This window comes from Arachis ipaensis, chromosome B10 (assembly GCF_059453495.1).
Source record: "Arachis ipaensis isolate K30076 ecotype BB chromosome B10, ASM5945349v1, whole genome shotgun sequence".
In the NCBI taxonomy this organism is placed as follows: Eukaryota; Viridiplantae; Streptophyta; class Magnoliopsida; order Fabales; family Fabaceae; genus Arachis; species Arachis ipaensis.
This window is the reverse complement of record NC_142435.1, coordinates 2,624,121-2,636,330: the sequence shown is the minus strand read 5'-3', so window position 1 is coordinate 2,636,330 and position 12,210 is coordinate 2,624,121. Positions and strand designations below refer to the sequence as shown.

At 28.8% G+C, this 12,210-nt stretch overlaps 1 long non-coding RNA gene across 1 annotated transcript; it reads left to right on the top strand.

The window, feature by feature from the left end:
* The first annotated feature begins 6,920 nt into the window (after positions 1-6,920).
* On the top strand, positions 6,921-9,953 carry LOC107622869 (uncharacterized). The gene is made up of 4 exons (XR_001616284.3): positions 6,921-7,157; positions 7,250-7,303; positions 7,381-7,537; positions 9,678-9,953. It is a non-coding gene; the product is annotated as an uncharacterized LOC107622869 (long non-coding RNA).
* The last annotated feature ends 2,257 nt before the right edge of the window (positions 9,954-12,210 follow it).

The following is a 12,210-nucleotide window of genomic DNA, read 5'->3' as shown; positions in this document are numbered from 1 at the left end:
TTGACAGGAATTGTAATTATAAGTAATTGTTGCTGAAAATTAAATGAGTTATTGGCGACAAATTCAATTTATAAGCATGAATAACTCACTAGTTGTCGAATCTGTCGATCCCTTATGGTTTTCCTTGGTCGTTGTTGCATCGGATCTATACATATCAACTTCCTCTTCTTCACGTCAACACATAATAAGTACCAGTGTTTAAAGAGGTCCTTAATTGGTACATAAATCTAAAAATCACAAAAACCCAATATTATAAAAACATATAATGGCAAATGAAAGTAGATGGGTAGGTTTCAAAGTTAAAACAAATACATTAGCTACCTTTGATAAGCTGCTAACATCAGATAAGTATGCTGAATGGTTCCTTACCACCTCTGATGGTGGGTAGAAAAAGGAAAGTGCTTGTTCCTATCAAGTTTTACAGTCAATGAAAATTATGATTCACTTTGGTTGTTTTATTAAAGCATATAGTAGACCTTGAATTCATATGACTTACGGAGACCCTAGGCGGAAGAAACCATATCTTTGGACCTCCGGAACGGTTTTTTTCATCATGAGTCATTTTGCATGCAACCATTGTTAATATCTAGCAAGTTTAAAGGTAACAAATAAAGTTAGTCTCAGAGGTTTGAAAAATAAAAAATTTAACGAAAAAAATTTGGAATGTTACATCAGCATCTATCTGTCGCATAGGCTTAAGTGCATCGAATGATCTTCTACAACCATCCACACCTTCGTATATAAGTATTTTCTCACTGTTGTAAAAATAAATAGATAAATAAATAAATAATCTTACCACGTGAAATAAAATATTTAACAACTTTTATCTATATGTATATTAACAAGATACTTACTCGGGAGAGGCATTAGCATTATATAAGTATATAGCTACCATTGCTTCTTCTTCATTGACCAGCATATCTCTGGGGATTTCAAACGTCAACTGAAATAAAAATAATCATGAAATCATAGTCAAATTATTCATAATGAACATGTTCTTAATAAAATAATTTTTACTTACTGGTATTGTCAACGAACGCCATCTTTCAACTTCACATTTGACGACATCCAACCCACACAGTTGTCCATCACGGTTAGTCGCCTGCATATTAAATGTATACATTACAAATATTTATTTTGATCATTTTCAGTTTCATTAAACACAATTTCGTACTGTTCATATGTTACTATATTCACCTACTATTAAGTATGAAATTCGCATTTGGCAAACTTTAGTAATCCTTAAAACAGAGATTACTAATTCTACTTACCCTATTGCCATTTGCTTCTTCACCTCCAGCAGTAGACATTACGGTGTTTGCAGGAGGAGTTAATGTTTGGGCCAAATTCTGAAACTCTTGGCGTATCGTTATTTGTACCTCTTGTTTCACTCTCAAAATCTTTGAATCAATGTATTCAATTAAACATTGATACATTGGTTCTGAGAGTAAATCTAAATGTTGATTGCTGACAAATAAATTGTCGAAGGAGGCTTCTGTGTTCTTCTTGGAAAGACTTTGGCTACACAAGTGCGAAATTAAATTATAGTTAAAAAAATTTTTTTTAGACTGTCATACAGGTCTCTTCTTGTGAGAAAATAACAAAAAGAAAAAAATACCGTAACAAGAATCTAGTTAATATTAATTTACTTGACATAGGATTAAATTGTAAAAAATAAAATTGATAGTCAAATACTAAACAAATAAGATTAAGACAATTGACTTTTATAAAGCCGAAAATATATAGTTGTTAATTTTAAATATTTATTCATGGTTGATTAATGAATTTATGCATAAAATTTATTAAAACGGTTCAAATTTATTAAAAAAAAGTGTAACCAGCAAATCCATCCTGTAAATTCCGGTTGATTGAAATTTTGCAGTTGATTAATATGAAAGTGTTTCTTTAATAATGACTAGTGGAATGAAACATCTTACGTTTTCAAAAGATTAAAGAGATAGTTTACAAGATTTTTTGCACAATGTATCACTCTTTTATTCGTCATTAATATATAAAAAAAAACTAATTAATTATTTAGATTAACATAATATTACAAATATTATTACAGTTAAAAACTTAAGGTGTTAATTAAGTAATTAATATTATACTTATATAAAGTGCTATTTTCTTATCAAAACCAAATGTTATGATAAATTAATACACAGTATAGTCCGTTATAAATTTTTGTTCATAAAATTAAGTTTTATGATAAAGGAGCCATAATAATTTTAATAAAATATATTATAGTTACAATATGATATGAATTAAAAATATTTTTAATGTACTCAAACATATAATTATTTATATAACATGGCTTAAAAGTATAACATAGTTGCTGAGATTATCATAGTCTAATTTTAGATTGATAAAAAAAACTTAAAAGTGCTCTATAAAAAATTTATTGTTACTGAAATTTAAGAATAAAGAATAATTAGTGAATTATTTTCTGGACGTCAAATAACTAATGTATAAAGTAAATTAAATTAGGAAGTCATAGCTGTGATTAGAAAAGATTTCTTATAAAATCAATTTTAAGAAAATTTGTTTATCAATATACATAGGCTTTTTTATATAGACAAATATCACAACTATATTATTTCCAAAAAAAAGCATGAAGATAAATGGTTCCGAAAATTCACAAAAGCATAGGCGGCGCGTCTGCGAATTGAATTTACACTCTAGTTTAGATGTGGTAGCCATGAATTAGGATTGACATGAGCAACAGGCATTTCTGGCACGGCACCTACGCAATAAATGGGGAGACCACAGTTTGTGGCGGGCTCCAGTACAAATGACACCTCCGATAGGGCATCCCCGAATTGGAGTGTAATTAAAAGTTAGAGGTTTCTTTTCACTTGAGCCGACCCTAACATCTATTATCATAGACTTTCACTACATATTTCCACATTATTATTTTTAATACTGATTTAACAATGGGATGCTTTTTAATTGTAAATTATTCTAGTATTAAAAGTGTGATGATCTTATTTAGGAAGTAGAAATCGGATCGTCGGATTTGAGTTTAAAAAATTAAAAAAATTTGGAATATACACTCCGAAATGTAGATCTGTATACTCCAATTTAATAAAATTTTTTAAACACATATCGAAAACTATGACTTGTGTATCCCATATTTTTTTTCAAACACAAATAAAAAAAAAGTTTCAAAATCTAAATTCATGAAAACAAAATAAATATTTTCAATCAATCCTGCATTGCAATTATTTGAGTCTTCCCATGTTATTTCGCAGGCCTAAGTAGTTAAAGTTTAGATTAATTTTTGTAAATAAATAAATAAGTTAACAGTATGTTTAAAACAGGAAAATAAAATTATAAAATTATATTTAGTAAATAAGATATAAACACATATATGATATTTAGAAACATAAAATTAATATATTTTGTATTTTTTTATACGAAAGACGTGAAATATTAATTAGGATATCAACTTAATTTTTATTTTTTATTATTCTTATCAATTGTTTATTTATAAATTTCTTGTCATTATATATATTTTGTAAAATTTTGTATGAAAAATAATGATAAATACACTTTTATATTCTAGTTTTTATGTGTAATTTATTATCAAATAAAATATAAAAACTGAACACTAAATTTTATATTTTTATTCCTTATGTTGCATTGTTTTCATGATTGAACGTAGCTTTGTATATATTTTGTTACCATTTTTTACCCTCCCAAGTTCCATTAATTAACAGTGGAAATAATTTTACATTATCGGTGAATAACAAACAAATGAGAAATATAACTTTTATCTTCATAATAACAAAATTATATTTTGAAAAGATTAATGATTATATAATTTTATATAATTTTAATAATTTAACCATTAAATCATATGAACATAACTAAGTTTATACATGTTTGTATGTAATCTAATAATATTACCATTAGGGTGTGTAAATTTAACCAGTTATGCGTGAAAATTTAACCATTAAAATTTTGAATAAGAATACTAGTATATAATCTCATACTCTATTTTCTTGGTCGTCCCTTTTGACTTGGACTCCAATTCGTGAATGTTTCACTGGAGTTGGTAATGTGAAAATTGAATAATATTAGAAATACCTTTAAATTGAGATTTACCTGGAGGATATGTCACAAACAGCATCTTGTGCGTGACCTTTTTTTTCATATCTTTTTTTTGCGTTGAGTTTACTCTTCAAACAAAGTAAAAACACGTAAATAATGTCAGATTGAGTTTTAAATAAGTTAATCATCAGTTACAATTTTATACGTTAATACTAAGACGTAGACAATAAAATACGAAGCATAGTATGGAACGAATAAAAATTAAACAAAAATTAAAATGAAATAAAATTAGATACCAAAAAAATTAATAAAAAACTTGACGTTACGAATCTCTTTGAACTGCTCCTAGTTGCACGACCAGTCATGCTGTCACTTTAATGGTAATGTGAATGCTAAAAAGGGTGAATAACACAGAAACATAAAACAAGTTGTTAGGGAGGCCTGAATAGTAGTGACTACTCTAACAGTTATTTATAATGTTTCCATTGTCGTTTGAAATTTGAAAAGATAATACTATCTAAAAAATAGGAGGTTTAAGTTAAATTTTTTTCTTTCAATTTTAAATTAATTCAACTACACATGTGGAATTTGTTACGAATTTTTATCTGATGGCCTTTAACAATATTCAAATTCAAGTTACTCTTTGCACAGGTGGCAAACCGTTTAAACTATATGTTAAAAATGTTGCCTTTCAAAATTTAATTTAAATCTTAAATATGTTTCACTAAGTTAATTTATAAAATTAATCTTAGCGTTTTATTTATCCGAAAAATTATAAACTAAAATTAAAATTCATAACTTGTTTTAACAGAATTAAAATAAAATAAAAAAAATAAGCCTTGAATAAAAATAAATGTACTAAAATTTGAATTTCAAAATAAAAAAATTACAAAAATAAATAAATTACTTAAACATTATTTTTTAAAGCACCTCATGGACTCAGATGAATAAATATTATATGTCAAATAGATCATGATATGTTAACACAAACATTATTGTCTCTATATTGTTTGAAAAATAATAAACCTATCTCATTAATAACAATATTATAACTTAAATATAAACGGTAATTGATATCATATATTGTGTAGGTACCTAGAGTATATTAGAAAGGTGTGTTTATAATTTAACGAGAAGAATTTGTCTTTATAAATTTCTTTTAACAAAAAACTAGCCTTGTTCAACTATTTTAATTCCTTTACGAATAAAAATATCCTATTAAGAAAATCTGTAAGATTAATTTACATCCAGCAAAAATATATGTGAAAAAATGGTTAGAGATTTTTGAATTTAACATAATTGACGAAAGAATTTATTTAATAATAAACCTATTTTATTAAAGCTTGAATGTAGACACCAATTATCATAATATATTGTATAAATATCAAGAGTATATTAACATAGTATGATAATAGTTTAAAGAGAAACATTATTCTGTACATTTAATTTAAGAAATCAGCTTGTTTAAATTATTCTGTAAGTTGATCTATTTTTAAATTTTAGGTTGAGAGTAAGTAGATTTTTTAAATTTCCTTAATAGTTGAAAGTGAAGTAGTTACATTTTTTTCTCGAGAGTCAATGTAAACTTTTACGGAACGTGAGTACGTGCATGTAGTTCTAGATTATAAGAAATAGGGGTAAAATAGAAAAAAGAGAATTGGATACTACATCTTTCATATTCCCATTATATATTGTTACATGTATGTTAAAGAGGAAAATTATTTGCTGGAAGATTTATTTTTAAAAATTACCGTGTAAAAATTATTTTGCAAACGAATCTATCTTTATAATTTTACGTTGAGACTGAGCGGTTTTTCTTTTTAAATCTCTTTTGATGGTTGAAAGTGAAGCAGTTATATATTTTTGTGCTGACTTAATGTAGAATTGACAGAAATTGGGTACATATTTCTAGTTTTAGATTATAAAAATCGGAGTAAAATAGGAAGAGAGAATTTGAGAACAGATTCTCCGTATTCTGATGGTATATTGTTATAGATAAAAAAAAATGCAATTCTGAAAAAAATCATGTTACTTTTTAATATTTAATATTATTAATGTGTTTTCGAAATGTTTGCACAAAATTCACCGTTGACTTAGACTTATTTATTTAAGTAAAGTTTGTTTATGGACTCATCAAACCTGTATAATTTTAATACAATTTGAAGTGTATTAGTATATTTTTATCTTTTGATAAATTTAATTTTATTTAAATAATTAATAATCTAAATTATAAAATTTGTAGTACTTTGTAATTAAAAATTTAATGATTTATTAAATTGCATGTGTTTGTATTATTGTACTGATGTTATTAATTTTATTTATTAGATTTTGTTTAAAAGAAATAAATTACGGTTGTTAAATGTTAACTTACAAATAAATACATTTATGTTATTTTTAAATTAAAATTTTTTAAATAAATGTACTCTTATTATTTTAATTTTTTTTATTTAAATAAACATATTCGTATAATTTTAAATAAAAATTAGAAATTAAAGGTGTTACCACTAATCAGTTGAATCTTGAAGAAACATACGATATTCAAACGACGGTGTTGTACGGCCAATTCGATTGATTTACCAAGAAACACGAATTTATTGGTGTTTAAAGATGGATCAAGGACAAAAAATTGTTGATTAATGGAAGATGTGTTTCGTTGTTTCTTCTATTTTTAACATTATTAAATATAATATGTAAACCCCGCTAAAATCGGTAAATTATTAGTTAATAAATTGAATTTTAATTAGGAAAGCTAAAAATACAAAACTAATATCAAAATAGGATAGAGCTCGTCGAAACGAAAATTTTGATACCAATTTCTAAAATTTGGTCCAAAAACGGACCGGAAGGACCAAACCGGTTGAACCGGGGCCCAAACCGGACCCATGGGTTCAACCGGGCCCCTAACATAAATGAAGCAGCAGCTTCATCTTCTCCATTTCACCACAGCAACGAAAAACACAGCAAGGGGGAGAAGAGAAGAAACCTAACCCTCACCATTCCTTCCAACTACCATAACTTCCTCATCCGGGCTCCGATTGCCGCACCGTTCGCGGCCACGCGCTCAGCGCGTTGAGCTCTACCTTTCTATCCAAACAATTTCTCTGGTAAGCCTTCTATTGAATTCAGAATCTCTATCCCTCTTTCTTTGGTAAACTTGAAAACCTATAGTGAATCTTGTCCAATTTTTGTGTTCTAGGTTCAAGTTAGCTTCCGGAACTTGTGGGCTCAAGCTATTGAGCATATGGGTATGGTAAGAACACCCTAACCCTAGCTCAATCTTGTTTTTGGTAATAAAAAACTGAATTAGAACATATATATGTGTATTAGGTGTAGTTTAAGAGGGTGCTTATGCATTGAACTTGAATTTGGATTACTTGGAGCTTTGTTGGTGACAAGGCTTGCTTTGGGGCTGTTTGATTGAGCTTGGAGGGGCTGTGATTTTATGTTGAGAAGCTGCCTTGGGTGAATTAAGTGATCAGCCAAGGTATGGTTTAAGTTTCGCACGTTTAATATTTACGGTGTTGTGAAAACTTAGGTTAGAGGAACCATAGAATAAGTTAGATTGTTTGTTGTATTTAATGATTAGCCTTGTAATGTTGTTAGAATAGATTTGTTAGTGAATTTATACATTAGAATTATGAGGTGTGAAAGTTATTAATAGTGTGCTCTTATATTTATTTATGATGGATTAGAATTGGTGTTTGTTAATAAGGATGTAGAGTTGTGTTGTGGTGGTATTGTATATGCTGTAACTAATTATGTAATGATCGGAATTGTATGAGACCAAGTTTGGGCTAAACTTGGGAATATAAGAAACTAAACTGAAAAATTTGGGACCTTTTTGTTAAATATACAATTTATGGCAAATTTTTAAAGTTAGGTTGTTAAATCTGTCCAGCAGCAGAAAAGATCAAACAGGGCAGCAACTTGTTTGTCTTGCTGCGACTTCTACGAGTTGAGTTTTGGAGCGAAACCAATTTTGTTATAAAATTTGATTAACTTGCTTTATTTCACTAAAATTTCAGAATTTTAAGAGTTGAGGATTGGGAGCTGTGAATTTTTGAATATTGGTGGTCAAAACTGAAAAGAAACAGATTTTAGCAAGCTATGCATCAACTTCCAATGCTTGTAACTCTTAGAATTAAATAGAAATTGGGTTGCAACCAAGACACACTTGTTTCTAGATGAGCTAGTGGTTCTCAAATCAAAATTTAGCTTAATTGGAGTTTTGTAATAAAAGTTATTCCAATTGAAAGGTACTAAGCTTGTTGGTTTTTAAAACAGATTTTGTCTCATTTTTACTTAATTTCCAGGTAATGTAACTTTTTCATTAAAAATGGTATTGACTCAAAACCAATTGAGAAAGAAACCTGGATGAGTAAAGTTTAACTACACTAATTTTCAAAGTCATTGGATTTAACTTGGATTTTATATTGAATTTTGAATATCACATGTTGCTGCTGTTTTTTGGGTTTTATGCACTGCAGAGCAGTCACGGTTTTTCCTTTATTTCTGAGGCTAGAAAAATCAGAAAATTATGATATTTAGTTTGTTAGAAAGCTTATTTCAATATGAACGCCTGGACATAAAGTTTGTGCAATTCCGAGTTCATTTGCTATATTAAAAATAGAAAAGAAAATAGAGTGTTGAGGATGTCTTAGTGATAGTCATGAGTTCGAGAAGTTAAAGTTCAATCCTCGTGTGATGTGATTGATTTAATGTTAGAGTTGGGTTGATTTTAAGATTATTCGATATTAAGAAGGATGAGAAGAGTTTGATAAAAAGTTTGGTCAGGACCCGGAAAGGGTAATCAAGATGAATTATAAGGGAATAACGATGAAAAATGTGAAAGGGAGGTTGTTAATAAAAGGAGTTAATATGCCATGGCTTGATGAATGATTAAATAATGATTATGACTATGAAATGGCTTATGAATAATGATATCTGAGATACGAGTTTCCCTGGGTAAGAACCGTGGCTCGCCACCACGTGTTCCAGGTTGAATCTCGATACTCTGTTGACCCTACGTCGTAAGGGTGACCGGGCACGTATAAATTCCCGGGTATGGATAGCCCCATTGAGTGATTATATGATGATTGAATGTGAACTCTATGCATAGACTCTTGGGGATGCGCGACGGGGGACAGTCTAAGGTTTTCGGACTTGTCGGGTTGGCTGGATAACCGACAGATGGGCCCCATCAGCCATAGGACAGGCATGCATCATATGCATTTGTTTGTATTGATTGCTATGCATTTCCTGGGTATGCCTAATTGATATATATTACCTGCTATTTGTTATACTTGCTATTTGTACTATTTGATCATTACTTGTGCGTGAACTTGTTTGGTTGCTTGTTTCTGTTGCATTCTGAATGATGAAAGGATGGAGGAAACGGAGGAAATGGTTTGGTGTTAGGTTAAGCTTGAACTTGAGTAAGTTAGGCAGATTTAGAATACCTACCCCTGTTTATGGCTTCTGTTTAGTACTTAAGTTGGATAATTGAATAACGGAGTTCTAGGATTGCCTATGGCATTCTCAGGACCGTATTTCTTATACGCGTGGCACTTTTACCATGCTGAGAACCTCCGGTTCTCATTCCATATTGTATTGTTATTTTTCAGATGCAGGTCGAGAGGCTCCTCGCTAGGCATCTGGATTCTGGAAAGCGAAGTAGTCCTTGGGTGTATTTTGGTTTCTATTTGTATATATGTATATATATGTGTAGCTTACTCTCCAAGTAACTTATGTATGCCGCTCCTCTTAGAGGTTGAGGGAGAGATAGGAGTTTACTTTGGTATTTTGGTATATTTTGGGGACACTTATCTATGTTTATATGTATATATGTATCCTCCGGCCAGCCTTAGCTTCGCAGGCTGAGTCAGAGGCTAGTTATGCTGTTCCTTGGCTTTTCTTTATCCCTTCGTTTATTGTTTTATCATGTTCCTATTAGGTTTCTTAGCACGCAAGTAATCCTATTCCTTGAGCGTTGCGCTTTTTTATTTTGCGATTTTTGTTTACCCGCTCTGTTTCAAGGCTCCTAGTATATTATTTCTTTCAGTATTATATGTATATCCTTACTATTAAAGGTCTGTAATACCACACTACCTCTGTTCTATGACTTAAGCATAAAACACTGTGTAGTAGGGTGTTACATAATACATGAATAAGAGATAATAATTTATAAAATAAAAGATAAAATTAATAATTAAATAGTATATAAAAGATTAAATTATATTTAAAATTAAATAAGAATTATGTAACAATTATTTAAAAAGTTTGACAAACGTATTTTGTTACTAAAACTATCTAATAGTCCAAGAATGAGATATTCTAACCAACTAAATTGTCCAACGATATCTTCTACACAGAGAGGATGGCTCATGATCAACGTTAATCTCATGATCATCGTTACTCGTAAACGAATCTCCAATAGTTTAAAAAAATACCATCTAAATTTTAAAATTAAGAAAGTTACAAATTCGATTTAAAAAAAAATCAAATTTTAAAAAGAATTAAAAGCGATAGTTTATCGTTCCAGCATTTGTTGGAAACGAAAATTTAAATAAGATTAAATATGTGTAAAATGAGTTGCAAATAAATGATATACCTAAACTGAAATTTAAAAACTAAAATTTCCAATGATTTATAAAAAAAAGTCCAAACCGTATGGTTACAAATTAAATATTACATATGTGGTTTCAAAAATTGAAGAATATTAGATGTATAGGCGTAATAGAATAATATTAATTATCGCTATCAATTTCTGTTATTTTTTAATTAACTACGATATATGAAAACAATAACAACAATACCATTTAAATTTTAAACTAAAGAAATTCAGCAATTCGGTTAAAAATAAATTCGATTTAATGCTTTTTGAGTTTAAATGCATTATTTTTTTTCTCTTAAATGGTACAGAAACAACAAATATCTTTTTTCAAACTAAATCATTATAGCCTCCAGCGATTTACGCACGTGTCTCTATGCACATAAACTGCTATTGCCAGTAGCGGTTTATGGCCAAGCATCGATAAACAGAAACTACGACTTTGTTCTAGCGGATTATGTGTTCCCCCATTTGCATGTAATATGCAGCTGGCTATAGCGGATTATGTGTTTACGTAAACCGCTATTGCTAGTAGCAATTTCTAAAGATATATTAAAAAATGTGTTTGCGTCTTTATATTGGAATAAGATATTTTTGGATAAATTTAAAAAGGGAAACTATCACTTAAATTTAATAGTTTAGTGTATTTTTTTCAAATGTGGTTGACATGATGTAGATTGAAAACAAATTGAATTCTGTAACTTTAAATTTGATTTGTTCAAAATTCAATATTTGAAATTTGAAATTTTGAAATCTACTCTATCAGTAGCCCTTATAAATTCGGAGCACATGGATCTACTCTAGTCAAAAGTTTTTATAATTTACCTATTCATACGAGAAAAAATTTAGTTAATTTTAGCTTGAATTAACTATTATCACGAAAACATGTCTTCGAGGGGGAGAGGTAGGAGGCCGAGCAAGGAAAGAGCTAGATATACCATCAACGTAACAAGCGAATCAACGGACAGCATGAACAAGAATAAGACAAAACAGAGGAAAAGAACACTAAAACAAATAATAGATACATCCTCAAGGTAACCGGTCCAATTTTATTATACAACTAAATATTTTCTTTATAGTATAGTCGGTTTATTTGAGTAATAGATGTACGTTCAATTTTGTGTTTTTTTTAACATTAATTTAATTCTTAATTATTATCCCGTAATATTTAATATAATAGGAAAAAACCTGTTTTATTATTTATTAGTACATATTTTTAGTACAAGATTTTAAACAACCTATGAAATTTTTGTAGATCAATTTTAATTATAATTTTTAAAACGTGAACCATTTTTTCCTGTGTAATTAATTTCGTTCTGCACCAGAGCTTATTGAACAATGTATCAGATTAATATTTCAGCGTACATTTAGTGAACAACGAAGTAATCAATTTTTCAACTTCAATAAGATACAAACTTTGTGATCATGTTTTAATAGGAATTAATTTTTATTAAATTTTATGTAATATTTAGAATACAATATTAACGTTTATTAATTATTTAGTATCTGCTGATGCTTTAAATAAGTGTTCTTAAATTGTGTATTAT